Source organism: Pinus tabuliformis, chromosome 1_2 (assembly GCF_031772625.1).
Source record: "Pinus tabuliformis cultivar Carrire ecotype Pingquan chromosome 1_2, CPIR1, whole genome shotgun sequence".
Lineage (NCBI taxonomy): Eukaryota > Viridiplantae > Streptophyta > Pinopsida > Pinales > Pinaceae > Pinus > Pinus tabuliformis.
Window position 1 is genome coordinate 637,421,820 of NC_142298.1, and position 11,940 is coordinate 637,433,759.

The following is an 11,940-nucleotide window of genomic DNA, read 5'->3' on the forward strand; positions in this document are numbered from 1 at the left end:
ACCGGCAGGTTAGAAGTGGGGTGGAGCCCCCCCTTCTTTGCACTGATTGCGTAGCGGGGGGATTCACAGGGGGTTTGAGGGGTGCAGGTAACCCCACTCTATGGGGTCTGGGGCAGCGCCCTGGAAAATTTTGTTTTTGGACCCTATATTAGGTTGGGCGGACCTACCTATGGTTTTGTGCAAGATTTTTGCACATGGTTTTGGATGTCCATGGTTTTGGACGCGATGGTTTTCAGTCCATGGTATTGGATGCTTTGACATGTATAAATATGTATTGTAACATTGAAAGGAACATAATGAAAAATAATGCTGGTAATCTCGATTTTGAGATCCAGGGGAAAATCTCTATGTATATGTGTTTTATGTGTTATGCTCTCGCATTATTTATTTTCTGTGTTTTAGAATTCGTATGCAGTTAATTTCTGTACAGGGTTAAAACCTACATTTGGTATCAGAGCTATTTTGGCTTCAAGGCGACGCATTTGTTGCTGAGGGGTTTTGCTCGGGCCTGTGGTAGACCTTGTTCAGTGGGAGATTTGCAGGATTAATTCTGGTAGTGAAAGAAGATGACGAGCAGTGGAAAGATAGAGATCGAGAAATTTAATGGTCAGAGCTTTGAGTTGTGGAAACTCAAGATGGAGGATCTGTTGGTGGATAAAGATCAGTGAATCGTGGTAGATCCGGGTACTAAACCAAAGGGAGTGTCTGATGAAGAATGGAAGAAGTTGGATCGGAAGGCAAAGAGCACAATACAATTGTGTGTCTCAGATTTAGTATTGCTAAATGTATCAGGGGAAGATATGGTGAAGGCTTTGTGGGACAAGTTAGGGACTTTGTACCAATCTAAGTCTCTGGTGAATAAACTGTTCCTATGGAAAAAGCTGTATAACCTGAGGATGAAAGATGGAGACTTGGTGACAGAGCATCTGAATGTGTTTAATACTATGGTAAGTCAGTTATAATCCATTGATATCAAAATTTCAGATGAATATAAGTGCATTAGTTTGTTGTGTTTTCTACCAAATTCATGGGATAGTCTGGTTATTGCAATAGGTAGCAATGCAATTGCCTTGCAGTTTGATGAAATAGTCTCACCCTTGTTGATGGAGGAGATGAGACGGAAAAACATGGAGAGCTAGAATGGTGATGCCTTGTCTGTACAAGGACAGTCCCAGAATAGAAATAAAATAATTCATCGAGTGGGAGATTTAAATCTAGAGGGAGATCTAAATCTCCAGGAAAACTTGTAAAGGTGGTGTGCTGGAAATGTTGAAAGGAAGGACACTACAAAAGGGACTGTAAATGTAAAGCTCCTGACAAAGGAAAGGGATCTGATGATGCTCCTTCTGCAGAGGCGAAAACCACCTCAGATGAAGGTGGGGATGTGTACTTGGCTTCTTCAAGTACACATGTAGATCATGAGGCATGGTTGATTGACTCAGGTGCATCCTTTCACTTCACTCCCCATAGAGAGTGGTTCTGCGAGTATGAGACATACGATGGTGGTGATGTCTTCTTAGGGGATGATAGGAAGGCTATAAACATTGGTCGCAGAAAATTAAAGTTGAAGTTGCAAGGTGGAAGGGTTAGAACACTTCCGAGTGTTCTACATATTCCTGCATTGGCCAGAAATCTAATTTCTGTAAGCAAGCTGGATGATGCAGGTGTAAAAACAGTGTTCGAGAAGGATACTTGCAAGATGGTTACCTACACCCCTCCAACCCCCTTTGTTGCACCGATTGTGTAGCGGGGGGAGTCATAGGGGGTTTGAGGGGTGCAGGAAATTATTTACACAAAGCTATTTATGAGAAAGAAATGCTGGCAATACTACATGCACTTAAGAAATGGTGACCTTACCTAATGGGAAGATAATTTAAGGTAAAAATAGATCATGATAGTCTTAAATACTTCTTAGAACAAATATTATCTTCATAAGAGCAACAAAAATGGGTCACAAAGATGTTGGGTTATGACTTTGAAATCATATACAAAAAAGGAATGCAAAATGTTGTTGTAGATGCACTCTCAAGAAAGGATGAGGATGTGGAATCATTTCTTTGCATCATTTCTATTATCCAACCAGATTAGATAAACGAAGCAAGGTATGAATGGAAGAATGACGAAGAAGTGTGGGAACTCATTCAAAAGTTACAAGAAGACCCCAATAAATATGATACATTTAGCTAGAAAAAAGGATTTGTTATGGTACAAAGATCGCTTATACCTCTGTAAGAATTCCCAACTGAAACAAAATATTCTTATGGAATTGCACACCTCTCCCTTAGGAGGGCACTCAGGATTTTTAAAAACTTACCACAGGGTTAAGAAGGATTTTTTTTGGGATGGCCTTAAATATGATATTCAAAAGTTTGTGGCAGAATGTTTTATTTTCCAACAAAATAAAGTTGAAACAATTAAGACCCAAGGTCTATTACAACCTTTATCCATTCCAAGTTGACGTTGGGAGGAGGTTTTAGTGGATTTCATCACAGGTTTACCCAAGTCCAAAGGAAAGATTGTCATCATGGTGGTAGTTGATAGACTTACCAAGTATGAACACTTTTGTGCATTATATCATCCCTTTAAATCCAATACAGTTGCTATTGCATTTACAGAAATAATTCAAAAGTTACATGGAAACCCAAAGATTATTGTAAGCGACAGAGATCCCATTTTCACTGGAAATTTTTGGACATAATTATTTTCTTGTCTCGATACTTATTTAGCTCATAGCTCATCGTATCATCCTCAATTTGATGGGAAAAATGAGATAGTGAACAAATGTTTGGAAGGATATCTGCGTTGCTTTGTATATGATAAACAGACACAATAGGTCAAATGGTTGCCTCTGGCTGAATGGTGGTATAACACTTCCTTCCATACTGCAACAAAAATGACCCCATTTATGGTACTTTATGGATATCATCCACCGTCCATCACATCATAGTTAAGAGAAAATTCTAAGGTTCAAGCAGTGGAAGATCACATCGAGCATCAACAACAAGCTCTCCAACTCTTAAAGGATAACCTCACTTTGGCACAAAATAGAATGAAACAACAGGCATATCAACATCACAGTGAAAGAAGTTTGTTGTAGGTGACTGGGTATTTCTACGAATACAACCATACATACAAATGTCCCTTAATAAAGCTAAGAAGGATAATAAATTATCACCAAAGTATTATGTTTGTACAAGGTGTTGCAAAAGATTGGTACTATGGCATACAAATTGGAGCGTCCCACAACTTCCCGAGTGCACCCAATTTTCCATGTTTCATGCTTAAAGAAGGTTATAGGTGACAAGCTCCCATTTCAAACAATATTGTTAGAACTTGATGAGGAAGGAGAAATCATATTGAAACTTGAAGCAATCACAGAAACAAAAACTCGACAACTACGAAATCGATCAATTTCAGAGTATCTCATCAAGAGGAAGAACTTACCCACTGAAAATTCCACATGGGAGGATGAGAATTTTATACAAAAGCATCCAAAACTACTCAACCGTTGAGGACAACACTTTTTTGAAGGAGAGGGGCATGTTAGGCCCCTATAATACTAGTGTATTCCCTTATTATTATTGTCATTGTATCCCCTTATTATTATTGTTGTGCCCATGTTGTCCCCATATTGTTATTATTGTGCCCCATAGAATCCCACTATTGTTATTGTTGTGCCCTTCCATTATTATTGTTATGTCGGCTTTGACTATATTGTGACCCCTTAGACTCCTATATATAGAAAGGAGGTATTTTCATTTGTATAATCCAAGAATTGTTCATTTGTGTAATGTAAATGAGGTCCCCCCCTCAAAGAGGCTGATTTGAAGTCGTTACTCAATCTTTTTTTCTATTTTGTGAGCTGGTTGCAGAACAAATAGAGTAGCTGCCAAGAGAAAGTTGCGTGTAGAGATTTTAAGTTGCAATCATTAAAAAATGTGGCATATTGATTAAATATATATTGGAGTTTTCAAACATTGAAACCTTGACACGATAAGAAATATTTTGGAAATCTGTGGAAAAAGAAGGCCAAGCAATCATATTAATTTGCCTTCGTACAAGGGCGTAAAACATACGATCTTGGTACGAGGGAGAATAAAATGACCGTAAATGCACATAGTCGGCTAACCAACGATAATTAATGACTAAATTAGACAACAAGAGCAAGATACATGCATATATAGTGGATCTTATCGGAGATCATATTCCAAAAGCTACGATAAGGGGCGGATGTGATATCACATTTAAGTTTGGTACAATAAAACAATTGGGGTTGCATATTAGTGGTTGGAGGTCTATAACACAGTTTGAAGATTCGGAATTTAGATATTTGTTTATTATTATACAGGACCAATGCTACATGTATCAGAAATTTCGAAAAGAATTTCCGCGATGTTATTACTCTTATATAACCCTATTGTAAATAGGTTCGTCTGACCAATATGCCTACAAGAAAGTCCCACAGGTCCGAGGTGTCACTGCCTTATCTGTTTTAGATATCTAACGATCCTTTTCCACCACCAAATGCCTTGTTTTTTCAAGTTCTGACTTCCTACATCAGAGATTGCTATTCATTCTGATATTCGGACCCTCAAGAAGTATGAAAAAGAATTCAATAGAATGTCACATCCACTCTCAATCGAAACTTTCCAAGAATGGCGAACATGTTAAAAGTGTTGATATTGCGAGTTTCGATATGTGAGTTGCGATATGCGATGAAACCACATGCAATGGGTTGCTAGTGTTAAAAGTGTCGGGATGAACAATAAAAAATTAACAAAGGATTTGTCTGCAAAACCAAAGAATCTTGAGCCTGTTATCTCTCCTTCCAAAGGGAAGCATGGTAACAAAAATAATGGATCCGATAAGAGACATGCAGAAAACAACGACAAGATGCGTTAAGGGATGCGTTCCAGCTAGCAATTGGTTGCGATAAGTGACATGAGGAGGCTAATGTCATCATGACGTGCCAACAAAGCTGACATGTGGTAGGTGGATTCAACAGTTCCAAGGCTCAGAATAGGCCAAGAATGGGAGACACGTGTTATTATTCAAAAGGTGACATGTGGCAGATACATGGCAGTGATAGCCTCACGTATGGGAGATTAACGATCGAAGGTTGAGGCGTAATGTGCATCAAAGTGAAACCTCTGATTAAAGGGCTCCAATACAGGGGCTAGACTACGGTCACATGAGGAGCCATAGGACCAAGGCCCAAACGCAGAAGGTGATCAACGATAAACAATCGGCGGATTGACAATCCATGCACCAAGGTTACACCTCCAATTGGAAATCACCGATAGAGAGGGGTTTGATTTGGGGGCTAGCACCATGGTCACAAAGAGTTCAAAGGAATCAATTGTGGCATGTGGCATTATTTAAAAGGTGACAAGTGGTAGATACATGGTAGTGATGGCATCACGTATGGGAGATCAACTATTAGAGGTTAAGGTGTATTGTGCATCGAAGTGAAACCTCTGATTGATAACCTCTAATTGAAGGGCTCTTATATGGGGGCTAGACTGCGGTCACGTGAAGAGCCACCAGACCAAGGCCCAAACGCAGAAGGCAATCAATGATCGACAATTGATGAATTGACATGTTGTGCACCAAGGTTACACCTCCAATTGGAAATATACAATAGAGAGTTTGGGGGCTAGCACCATAGTCTCAAAGAGTTCAGAGGAATCAAGAATTATCGATGCATCAAAAGGGTGGTGAGAGTTTAAATATTTGTTCTATCTATCTAAATTATGAAGTTGGGCGGGAATGGTTAACACAGGGTTTATAAGATAAAATTTCGCCAGGGGGGTGGGGAGGAGGGGGATTGGGGCTTCACTCATTTTCTCTCCATGTAGATCATGCCACTTCACTCATCGGATGTCGCAAGTTTTGGGACTCCAACCAAATGCTACATTATGAAATCACTGATTGTGATTTTGCGATATTATAAAGGCCTAGGGACGTGTAATGTGGTCCCATGCATTACACGTTGGAATAATTTGTCATGCAATATTCTAAAGAATCAGCCCCCTATCCCAAGATAAAGGGCTTAGCCCCGAAAGGCACCACTGACTAGCTTTATGGCATAAAGTCCTTTCAATAGTCATGATGTCATACTCCACCATGTGGCTAGTACATGGTTATTAAGAGTCAAAGAACCTCAGTTAGAGCAAATCAGAGATCAAAGGCCCATGATCAATCACACTGTCGAAATGGTATATTCTTTGAAGGCCGATGAATCTGCTACAGTGTCATGAGGAGGAACCTCACCATAAAAAGCCTATCAGCTTAATTATATATCATATAATGAATTTTATAGTTAATAGGTATACTAATAGTTTATAATAACGAATTTTAATATAATATATTTTTCCCATAGGCATATATATATGAACTTTAGATGGAAGGAGGATTGTTGGCTTTTTTCTTTAAGTGAGGGCCTAGATTGATTCTCAAAGGGAATATGCTCAGCATATGCTTCTTCTTAATGTTTATATTCATGCCATGTGGCTCCCCACCCACCAATTTCCTAGGGATTTGAAATTATTCCAATTCTAATAAGTTCCTCATTATTATTTATAATATTCATTTATTTATAAGAAAATTGTATTTAGAAATATGGTATGTTATTTTTAATAAATTTAAAAAATTAGATTGGTGCAGCTCCTCACCCACCAATTTTCTAGGGTTTTGAGATTATTCCAATTCTAATAAGTTCCTCAATATTATTTACAACATTAATTTATAAATAAGAAAATTTTATTTAGAAAAATGGTCCATTAATTTTAATAAATTTAAAAGATTATATTCGTGACAAGTGGCTCCCCACCCACCAATTTCCCAGGGATTTGAGATTATTCCAATTCTAATAAGTTCTTCCATGTTGAGATTATTACAATTCTAATAAGTTCCTCATGATTATTTATAACATTCATTTATATATAAGAAAATTTTATTTCGCAAAATGGTCCATTATTTTTAATAAATTAAAAAATTATATTCTTGCCATGTGGTTCCCCACCCACCAATTTAGTACGGATTTGAGATTATTCCAATTCTAATAAATTCCTCACTATTATTTATAACATTAATTTATATATAAGAAAATTTTATTTAGAAAAATGGTCAAATACTTCTAATAAATTTTAAAAAATATATTTGTGCCATGTGGCTCTCCACCCACCAATTTCCTAGGGATTTGAGATTATTCGAATTATAATAAGTTCCTCTGTGATAAGTTCCTCATTATAATGCTATAAGAGAAATTTCGATCTGCATTGAGCCGAACACTGCTCTACAACTACGCCTGAGGATTCTCGGCCCTGTGGCCGCCCGGAGGCTCTCCCGAGTGGTGCTTCGTCCAGCAAGGCATTCACACCCCCTGCAATCAGACAGATCGCCTTTTCGAGCAGGCTGGAAAGACTATGCCCGCCGAGGTTTGGGTGAGCTTGATCCGGTCGAGCTAAGGCTTCTCCTATGGAGTCTTCAGCGCCCTCTCTTTCCGAAGCCGAGGCCTTTGCTAAACTTCTGAATTCTCTGCCAAAAAAGAAAGCAATAGAGGCTACGAAATTTGTGAAACGCCTAGATGATATCCCAGAGATCTCGCTCCCTCCTGAGAAACTGATCCAGGTCACCCTTTCCTTGTCTGAGCATGCCTTGGTGGGATAGTTCACAGGACTCTGGCCCTCCCGCAAAACCACAGAAAGCTGGGTCGCAAGGAACTGGGCGCCATTGATATCGGGCAAGGTCACTTCATATTTCCTGGGGAAGGGTTTCTTCATGTTCGAATTTTCTGAAAAGGAAGATAAGGATCTGATCTTCCGTAATGGACCCTATTTCATGGGCCCCCAGGGACTGTATCTCAACAAGTGGACACCTGACTTTGATCCAGCAGTTGACGTGCCCACTGCCGTCCCTGTGTGGGTTAGATTGCCCAACCTGCCAATGCATTGTTGGAACTGGGAGTCCCTTAAGCACATCGGAAATACCCTGGGTAAATTCATTGATCGAGCAAACAACAAAGATCAATATGACTGTGCTAGAATTTGTGTTGAAGTTGACCTCGAGGTTGGCCTACCTGAGGCAATAAAGATTAGGGTTGGAAGTTGGACGCATGTTCAAAAGCTGGATTATGAACAACTTCCGTTCAAGTGCAGGAAGTGCCAGGTCTATGGCCATTTTGCTAGAGGATGCCCAAAAAATACTGAAGCGGAGAAAGGCAAAGAGGACGGATGGACGCAGGTTAAAAGGACCAAAAGCAAAGCCCCTAGAACAGGAAATACTAATGGAAAAGCTCTCCAAACAGGATCAGGGCTTCAAAACCCACACATGGAAGAGCAAGGAAATAAATTTATACAGCTAAGTTCAGCAATAGAGGATACCCAAGATCTGGAGACACAAAATGAAGGATCGCCCCAAAAAGAGCCCCCCCCAGGGACCAAAGCAAGCAGATAGTAAAGCAGACAGAATGGAAGATATACCCTCAGAAGAGGCTGAGGAAGTACAAGGCTCAGAGGACTCAGGAGAAGAAGGTGAAATAGGTGAATCGCAAACCTTGGCCAGAAGATCTCTAAGGGGCTGAAAATCTGCCCATGAAAAAAGAGAGCAGGAGACCTACAAAGACAAACTGCAAGGAAGTCAACCCACCCTCGAGAAACTCCTGGCTAAAACTTCGAAGATGAATAGAAACCAGCCCCAGAGCTCCAAAGGAGCTCTCCATTCCAAAAGCAAGTGATGAGGATCGTCTCTTGGAACTGTAGGGGTATGGGAAGAAAAATAAAAGAAGAAGCTGTCAAAAGTTTGATAAGATCTGAATCTCCTGACATATTCCTCATCCAGGAGACTAAAATGGAGGCAAGGCCTTCCTCCATATCGGCAAAAATTTGTGGAAAAGAAGTTAAGGGAAAGATGTCTCAGCCAGGGGTGCCTCAGGAGACTTGGGCACCCTCTGGAATGCAAACAAGTTCACAAGGGTGAAAGAGATCGCCAACAACCATTGGCTGTTCTCAAAGTTGAAGCACGTTGACTCAGATGAGACCCTCTGTCTCTTCAACGTGTATGTCCCAGTCAGCGCAGGAGAAAAAAAAAATTGTTGGGATTCTATTAGAGAGCTGGCAGACTCTAAGGACTTAGCAAATATCATCATCGCTGGGGATCTAAATCTCACTTTAACTATGGCTAAAAAACGTGGAGGGAGCATTGTAAGGGATCCAGCGCGAGAATGGGTTGAGGACCTGCTCCAGGACTGGGACATGATCGACATCAAACCTTCGTCAAGCAAATACACCTGGTCCAACAAAAGACTCGGTCCGGGCCATATCGCTGCAAGGTTAGACAGATTTCTTGTTCAAAGTTCTTTTCTTATACTTGGTCTAGATTCTAGAATGCATATTCTCCCTTGTAGTGTCTCTGATCACAGGCCCATCAAACTCGATCTTTTGGCTCATTGGGATCAAGGCCCCATTCCTTTTAAATTCAACCCCCTATGGGTCAAGGAGCAATCCTTTTTGCATTTAGTAAAAGATACTTGGAAGCAACCAGTCAACGGCTTTGCATTCTTTGTATGGGAGGAAAAGCTCAGGAGAGTGAAGGTTGCATTGAAAATTTGGGCAAAATCTCTCCCAAACCCTGCAGTGGAAAGGAAAAAGTTACAAGAACAACTTGAGATCCATCATCTTAATTCAGAAAATGAAGAGATCACAAAAGAAGTTCTCGAAAAAGAGGTGGACCTCCAGCAAAAGCTGCTTAAAGCAAGCCTAGCTGAGGAAGAGTACTGGAGGACCAAATCTCGTAGGCTTTGGCTTAAGGCAGGCGAAAGGAATTCATCCTTCTTTCATAAGCAAGCACAAGCATGGAAAAATTTTAATTCCATCACCGAAATCAAGGAAGAGAACATCATTCATAGAGACATCCAAAGCATAAAAAATGCGGCCTTCCTCCATTTCAAAAATTGATATAGAAAAATAGAGGGGCAAGGTCAAATCCCATCGATCGTAAGTGAGGTTCCCACTCTAATATCTACCAGAAAGAATCAGTTTTTGGAAGCAGAAGTCACAAATAATGAAATCAAATCCGCTCTCTTCTCTATGGAGCTGGACAAGGCCCCGGGCCCAGATGGCTTTATTGCCAGATTCTTGCAGAACTGTTGGCAGATAGTCAAAAAAGATTTATGCAGAATGGTCCAGAAATCTCAAACCTATCAGAAAATAGGGGGAAGCACCAACTCGGCTTTCCTGGCCCTTATCCCCAAGGAAAGAGGCGCCAACTCCTTCTCCAGATTTCGTCCTATATCCCTTTGCAATATAGGCTACAAACTGATAACAAAAGTGATTGCGAATAGATTGAAAGCAATTCTCCCTGACATTATTCCTGAGAATCAGGGGGGCTTCATTCAGGGAAGACAGATAGTGGACAACTACATCCTGGTCCAAGAGGCGATTCATTCAAGCTTGGCCCGGAAAGAGAAAGGAATGGTCGTCAAACTAGATCTTGAAAGTGCCTTTGACAGGGTGAGGCATAGATTCTTGCTGGATGTCCTTCACAAATTCGGGTTTGGGCATAATTTTATCAAATGGATCAAGGCTTGCATCAGTGAGCCATGGATTGCCCCATTGGTGAACGGGAGAGCCACTGACTTCTTCAAAGCCTCAAGAGGGCTGAGGCAAGGGTGTCCTCTCTCCCCTTTGCTCTTTTTCCTCCAAGCCTTAGTTCTAAGCTTCCTCTTGAATAAAAAACAGTTGGAACACGAAATAATGGGAATAAACATTGCAAGAGGAGTTAAAAGCATAAATCATGCGCTGTTCGCGGACGACTCTCTTTTGCTGGGTGCTGCCTCTTTGGTCTTGGCTAAATGATTTAAAGAGGTAGTGGACGCCTATTGTGATGACTCAGGAAGCAAGCTCAACAAAGGCAAATGTCATGTCTTCTACTGGAATACCTCTGTCAGATTGCTCCAAGCCATTTCTAATTGTTTTGGCTTCGCAGCCACCTCTTCTTGGACATCATTCAAGTACCTGGGGCTCCCTGTCTTTCAAAAAAGGGCTCTCAGCAGAGAATGGCTGCCTCTGTTGGAAAAATTCAAAACTAAAATACAATCCTAGGGATACAATTGGCTCAATCTAGCAGGTAAGACAATGCTAATAAAAGCAGTATTGAACAGTCTACCCATTTTTCAAGCAGCAGTGATGATGGCTCCCATTGGCATAATGAGGAAAATGGAGGCTTACATAAAAAAAAATTTCTGGAAAGGTGGCAAAGCTAATGAGAAGAGAATCCCCTTAATAAGCTGGAACACAATTTCTCTACCCAGAATGGAAGGCGGTTTAAATTTTAAAAATCTCAGCAATCAAAATATAGCCAAGGGTGCAAAATTGTTATGGAGGATCATCGCTCCAAAACTGGGTTGGGCGCAGCTTGCACTGTGGAAAAAATATTATGGTGGGCAGAGAACACGCTGCCTGGACAATCCAAAGATAATTACAGGTTCGATGATACACAAGATGTGCGAAAAAGCCTCATCCCTGATCAAGCAATATGCGCACTGGATTCCAGGTAATGGTCAGTGCATTCAAATATGGGACGACCGTATCATGGGCAGCGAGTCACTTGCTGATGACTGATCTTTAGCCTCTCTGAAAGAATGGTTGGACAGCGCAAGTATCAAAACGATGTGGGATTTATCCCACTGGGAAAACGATGAATGGTAGCGATGGAAAAATTTAGAGGTGCCACCGAACCTTGTCAATGACTACACTACATTTCTCTCCCACCTGAAAGGCAAAGCCCAAATGAACAGAAGGAAAGCAGACATCCGAGGTTGGGGCCCGATCCCTGGAAAATACACTGTCTCGCAAGGATATAATCAGCTCTCCTGTCATCCTAATGTACCGCCTGATCCGAGGCCCTGGCAGGGGATCTGGTCATCAACAACGCTACCCA